Here is a 7,500-nt window from a genome sequence, read left to right as displayed (position 1 = left end):
ATTAAGGAAAAACCTAAGTCAAATTAATAAAAAAATAAAATGATTCAAGTGTAAAATAATTCAAACTGCATGAAGAAAGTAATGTGGGACTTTCTATGAGAAAAAAAAGTCAGTAGTCAGTAGCCAGTAGCACTGCAAGTCCTAATTACTGTCACACGTTGGCTCAACAAACGGGTCTTTGAAAAGGAGGTTGCATGAGCATCACCAGCCTGGTGTGATTCTGAATCACAATCGGTTCTTTCATCACAAAAATTTTAATTATTGGTGGACAGTTAACTACATCAAAATTCTGTGTGTGTGTGTGTGTTAAAGTATATATATGTATATTTACACATGCACACACACCTATATATATAGATGCATATATATATATACATACACACACATATATATATACACACACACACAAACCAAAATTCTGCGCATGTGTTAAAGTATGTAAATCTGTACTTACACACACACACACACACACACATGCACCTTCAAGTACTATTAGCCTTCTTGTCCCCAAGAACACTTTTGGGATGAAGTTGCTGGCTGCAAGCCCTGTTGATAACCTTGGTTGTAACCATCACAGTCACCTAACTACCAAGTACATAATTCACATAATTCACTGCTTGGGCAAACAGCTTTCCACTCCACCTGTCCCCATTGAGGAGTCGAACCTAAGACGCCTCCCTTGGGGCGAGCATGCTACCAATCTCACCACAAGTCCAATTACCCTTCATTTCTCTTTCAAATTCAAATACGTACGTTACAACTATTATCATAATTACATGTAATTATACTAATACAGACTATTATCCACGAAAAAGTGATAGTGTGTATCACTATTATTATTTATATTGTCTGAAGCAAAGCATTCCCTAATGTGTTCTGAAATTGTTAAAAGATCCGAAGGTATTTTTATCATTACTGTTCATGAGGTCTTCTAATTGCCCTAAATTTGCAAGAGGTTACGTGTTTCATATGAGTACGAACTGGAGATGTAAATAATAATAATAATAATAATAATAATAATAATAATAATAATAATAATAATAATAATAATAATAATAATAACCAAAATCTTATGCCTATGAGGTAGATAAGTCTGGGATAATAATAATAATAATAATAATAATAATAATGGGGAAAAACCTCATGACTATGAGGTAGACATCTCTCGGATGATAATAATAATAATAATAATAATAATAATAATAATAATAATAATAATAATAATAATAACTGCATCCCAGTAAAATAACTTCGGCAAACGACGCCAGAACGAAAAATGAGATAAATGTGGAAAAATAAGAAATAAAATGAAAAATTCCGACACACCATGATTCACCAAAAGATTTAGGAGCGAGCTGCAGTGATCATTATATTTCATTACACTGCAATGAATCCCGGTTGCTGAGGGAAGATGACGGTGGAAATGAATGAGTTGTTCGTTCTGTATAATGAGAGAGAGAGAGAGAGAGAGAGAGAGAGAGAGAGAGAGAGAGAGAGAGAGAGAGAGAGAGAGAGAAATTAGGAGTAGTAGGAGAAAGGTGAAGAAGGGGAAGTAGGATAAAAGGGAGGAGAGAAAAAGAAGAAGAAGAAGAAGAAGAAGGAGCAGAAGGAGAAGAAGAAGAAGAAGACAGGGACGAGAAGGACGAAGGAAAGGAGGATGAAGAGAGACAAAAACAAGGGGAGGGAGGAGGAGGAGGAGGAGGAGGAGGAAGAGAAAACAGATGAGGAAGAAGATGAGGAAGATGAGGAAGAAACAGAGGAGGAGGAGGAGGAGCAGGAGGAGGAGGAGGAGGAGGAAGAGAAAACGGATGAGGAAGATGATGAGGAAGATGAGGAAGAAACAGAGGAGGAGGAGGAGGAAGCAGATTTAGGAGAAAAGAGGAGAAATAAAATACTCGAGAGAAAAAATGAATTATTTCGTGGGCTGATATATGAGATGATTTGCGCTTCAGCGGGCCAAGATGTGCGACTTCGGGGGCCTAATCTGCCCTAAAAGCTTTTCTCTCTCTCTCTCTGTGAGAAAAGAGTGTAATCTTGGGTCTCTCATTTTCCTTTCCCCAAACTCCCCCCTCTCTCTCTCTTACTCGTTTTTTCTCTCTCTCTCTCTCCACCTTAGTATTCTTCCCACTCTCTTTCTCTCTCTCTCTCCCCTCCTTACTTCCTTCACATTTTCACTCCCCTCCCCTTTTTACTAATTTTCTTTTTCTTTCTCGTTTTCTTCTTCACTCTCTCATTTTGTCTGTCTGTCTGTCTGTCTCTGACCTTGGGCTCTACCTAATCATTTCTATCTGTAACCTAATTTCGTGAAAATTATTTTAACGGAATATCTCTAACACTTCATAAATTGAAAGTGTATTTTAATACACTTCTCCTTTACTTATCCTATTTTCGCCTTTACTTCATAAGGAAGAATAAGATTAAGAACAGGATTAAGAGTAAGAAGAATATGAGCAATGCTGATATTAAGTTATAAAGATAAAGAAACTTTCTTATTACTGCTAATAATAATAATAAACAAATAGCAACAGAAATAAAGATAAATAAGCTGGGAAGAAGAAGAAGAAGAATTAAGAAATCAAACACTACAATACATAAAAAAGCAAAATAGATTAAAGGAATGGAATAGAACCAGTACCCAACATGAACATTAAAGGACCTTTAAGAGTAGAATTGAACTAGTCGTTATTTTTGTGACAGTTTTTTCCTAACATTTTAGGGGGATAGAAGAGTCAGTCGCCATTTTCGTGACTATTAATTTTTTCTTTTCTGTGGGATGGAACCAAACCAGTCATCACCTTCTTGATAATATAAGTTTTTCATTCTTATACATTTATATATTCACTTTTATTTATTTATTTATTTATTTATTTATTATACAACCACGAAAAGTTAAACAACAGAATCCAGTAGACGAGAACCAGTCACTATCTTTGTAAATAAATTAAAGACATATTTTTTAAAGTTCCCAAACAAGGACATTATTATTATTATTATTATTATTCAGAAGATAAACCCCATATCATATAGAACAAGCCCGCAGGCCTATTGACTTGATATTCAAACTTCCAAAGAATATGGTGTTAATCTGAAAGAAATTACAGAAGATAATACGACATACAGAAAGAAGAGATCAGTTATCAGAAAGGAAACAAGATAAATTAATAAGTTAATAAACGGATAAAAATACAAATAAACCAATAAAATACAAGGTGAATTATTTCAAGGTAGTAATGCACTGCACCTTCGCTTGAACCGTTGAGGTTCTAAATGTGCAACATCCTCAGTGTTCCACATCGTTATTCCGAATAACATAACGCCCGGGTGTCATTCGGCAAATGCAAAAATTATCATGCAACATTCGAGCACGGCCCTATGACGAAATTTAGGACACAGAGGCGCATACCTTACGCAAGAGTCATCGCTCTGTAATGTGAGAACGCCATGTGAAATGGACAGTATTACACGCACACATGCAAGGATTTACGTACTCAGGGAGCATATGGGTCTCTCTCTCTCTCTCTCTCTCTCTCTCTCTCTCTCTCTCTCTCTCTCTCTGACTTGCCTGTCTTTTTCACATGCAACAGACATACGTTCGTATCATGAGAGGTTTTGATGTTTTCGCCAGAATTTCTCTGCTATTGATACTCTCTCTCTCTCTCTCTCTCTCTCTCTCTCTCTCTGTGCCTTGCCTATCGTTCTGACACATAACATACGTTACGTTCACATCATGAGAAATTTTGAGGTTTTCATAAAAATTTTTCTATTACTGATTTTTTTCTCTCTCTCTCTCTCTCTCTCTCTTAGCTCTCTCTCTCTCTCTCTCTCTCTCTCTCTCTCTCTCTCTGCTCTTGCCTCTTCCTGCATACTTCTCAAACATCAAGTATACCGTTATGTCATGAGACAATTTGATGTTTTCATCAAGATTTCCCTAAAAATTATCTCTCTCTCTCTCTCTCTCTCTCTCTCTCTCTCTCTCTCTCTCTCTCTCTCTCTCTCACGCAATTTCTCATTAGCTTTGCATACTCTTCCTGCATTGCCTATACTTCTCAAACAAAACAAATATACGTTCATGTCATGAGACAATTTGATGTTTTCACCAACATTTCCCTAACAGTTATCGCACTCTCTCTCTCTCTCTCTCTCTCTCTCAACCCAGATGCAACGACACCCATCCAGCGGCGAATTCCCAGAAGCAATGGAACTATCGGGGTCACCTCTCGAGGTACAGGGAGACCCTTCATTAGAGCCTCCACTAATAATCATTTGCATAGTGCCCGGAAAACCGAGAGAGAGAGAGAGAGAGAGAGAGAGAGAGAGAGAGAGAGAGAGAGAATCGGCTCCTTGTTTGCCTGACGGCAAGCAGAAGACCTGGTGCCTTTAATACGACACTTGCAGAGTTCGGGTTGGAGCGCCGAAAATAGACCACGAAAGGGTGTGCAGTCAGTTATGAATGAGGGGAGTACGTCTCTAGGTATTTATGTGGTGTTAATGGCTGGGTTTATACATACATACATACATACATACATATATATATATATATATATATATATATATATATATATATATATATATATATATATATATATATGAATTTTATCCCTTACACAATTGTTCTGCGTATTGATACAATTAATAACAGGGTCTTGCTTAAACTGATCAAATATCTCCAACCAGTTTAAATGAGGTCCTGTTATTAATATATATATATATATATATATATATATATATATATATATATATATATATATATATATATTACATACACATACAATTGCAGAAACATTGCTTAGGAGGATACAATGACACGTCAGCTGAGTAGCATTGTAAGTATGTGAAGAATTAGAGTACAGAATAGAGAGAGAGAGAGAGAGAGAGAGAGAGAGAGAGAGAGAGAGAGAGAGAGAGAGAGAGAAATAACATAATCGACGCAAAGTGAACAAATGGGGTTGTACCATTTGAGACAAAATAAAAAAAACGAGGATGAACAGGCGATGCAGGCTAAAAATAAAAAAAAAGACACAGATGCAAAAGAAATAAAATAAATATAAGAAAAAGGCCGAGGATGAAAAAACAACAGTCATAACTTCTTATTGTCCCGGTAATTCAGTTAAAAAATAGAATAAGAGTAAATGTGCTTCTTGGGGCTGAGTCCTATGAAGATGGACAGCTCCCCTTTTATCAAGCAATCAGCATCACTCAAATTGGAACACGGGTGCTCGGGTAGGGCGGGGTGGGGAGGGGAGGGAGGTGTGGGAGGGGAGGAGGGGAGGAGGAAGGAAGTCTAAAATCGTTTAGACTATTGGTTTAATTTCTCTTCTTTTCTTTCTCTTAAGAGAAATGACACGCATGAGATGATATGAGAAATGTATGTGTCTTCTTCTTCTTTCTCATTTTATTCTGATCTTATTCTTCTTCTTATTCCTCTTCCTCTTTCTTCTTCTTCTTCTTCTTCCTCCTCTCCTCCTCCCCTTCTTCTTCTTCTTCTTCTTCTTCTTCTTCTCTCCTCCTCCTCCTCCCCTTCTTCTTCCTCCTCCTCCTCCTACTCTTCTTCTTCTTCTTCGTCTTCTTCTTCTTCTTCTTCTTCTTCTTCTTCTTCTTCTTCTTCTTCTTCTTCTTCTTCTTCTCTCTATCCTCGTTGTCTAACTAAATTTTTCTAATCTTTCCAAGAGCAAAGACCAAAGTGGAAAGTCAACATCACGCCCTTTTCCTAGCCCAAGCCCAAAGGAAATATGAGAGAAGAAAAAGGACGAAAGGTTCCGAGATTCAGGGAACACAAGAGGCAGGAAGGAGATTCCGAAAGTTACCATTGTAGGAAAGGGACGACAATGGGAAAGGTTATGGATGATGACGGATTACTGATTACTCATTTTACTCTCTCTCTCTCTCTCTCTCTCTCCCCCGGGTAAATACTTGCGAAAATGATCACTTATTTCTGATATATTCTCTCTCACTCTCTCTCTCTCCCCTAGGGAAATACTTGTGAAACTTTGATCACTCATTTCTGATATATTCTCTCTCTCTCTCTCTCTCTCTCTCTCTCTCTCTCTCTCTCTCTCTCCTGGCAAATACTTGTGAAACTTTGATCACTCATTTCTGATATATTCTCTCTCTCTCTCTCTCTCTCTCTCTACTCTCTCTCTCTCTCTGGATCACTCTCTCTGATATATCTCTCTCTCAAACTCTTCTGGTCTCTCTCTCTCTCTCTCTCTCTCTCTCTCTCTCTCTCTCTGGCAAATACTTGTGAAACTCTGATCACTCATTTCTGATATATTCTCTCACACTCTCTCTCTCTCTCTCTCTCTCTCTCTCTCTCTCTCTCTCTCAACTCTCTCTCTTCATACTTGTGTGAAACTTTTGATCACTCATTTGTGATATATTCTCTCTCTCTCTCTCTCTCTCTCTCTCTCTCTCTCTCTCTCTCTCTCTCTCTCTCTCTCTCTCTACGAGAAGAAATGGATGCTATTTTCAAGAGGAGGTTAATCGGATTAAACCTTTCGCCGGCATTCGAAGTAATATTTACATTTTGCTTACTATAATCTTTCTATCTTTAGCCATGATGAATATTATACATCAAAAGGGCACTAACAGAAGCCTTTTAACGGAGGGAAGGAATGCGGTGAGTTTAATTTACAAGAACGCTTAGATGCGAATGATAATTATGGCGATAATAACCACTTACTTTTAAATCAGAGAAGTGCCGTGATAGGCTATGAATATTATATACTGTATGTATATATATACTGTATATGTGTATACATATATATGATATATATACATTATATATACATATATATACGTATATAAAAAATTCTATATATTATAATATATATATTATATATAAACAGTTTTCAGAAAATCTATTTCGGATGAAGTTTCAAGGCTAACAACCATGTATATAGTTGACTGATTAGTTCAACCTCGGTAAAATGTTTTTTTTACAAAAACGGGCCCAACCAGGCTCCCACTCATGGGATCGTCCTCGGGTCTATCGTTTGGTAAGGCGAGGTTTCAATTTATTGTAAATTATTTTCCCTTTTACATAATAATATTTCATGGGGGATAAAATCTGGATTCTAATAATAATAATAAGCTTTCGATATGGGAATAATTCCAATGAAACATATCTCACTGAAAAACGTTACCGACTGAGTAACTGATTCACACAAACCGGCGTCGCAAAAATTATGGTCATGGTCGCTGTGGGGAAAATAGGTAATTAAATAGGTGCAAAACAGTTGCCAAAATAGGCCCACAATCCTGAAACCGATAAAAAATCCCACTGAAATCCCGGACAGAAAGACATCGACGGAATAAGCAATCTTTTACAGAGACAAGCGAACAAGGGCAGCCCCTTCTCGGGCCGAGATGGTCCTACCCCCAAATTTACACCCGATAAACGGGGCCAGTTGACGACTGCCTCTGTGTGACGTAGCCGTGATGATGATGTTAATCTCTCAGTCAGTCTTACTGACGCCTCGGTACTTAAATTTTGTTGTTTTT

This window comes from Macrobrachium rosenbergii, chromosome 30, assembly GCF_040412425.1.
Source record: "Macrobrachium rosenbergii isolate ZJJX-2024 chromosome 30, ASM4041242v1, whole genome shotgun sequence".
Classification (NCBI taxonomy): domain Eukaryota; kingdom Metazoa; phylum Arthropoda; class Malacostraca; order Decapoda; family Palaemonidae; genus Macrobrachium; species Macrobrachium rosenbergii.
The sequence above is the reverse complement of the archived record's forward strand: the minus strand, read 5'-3'. Positions refer to the sequence as shown.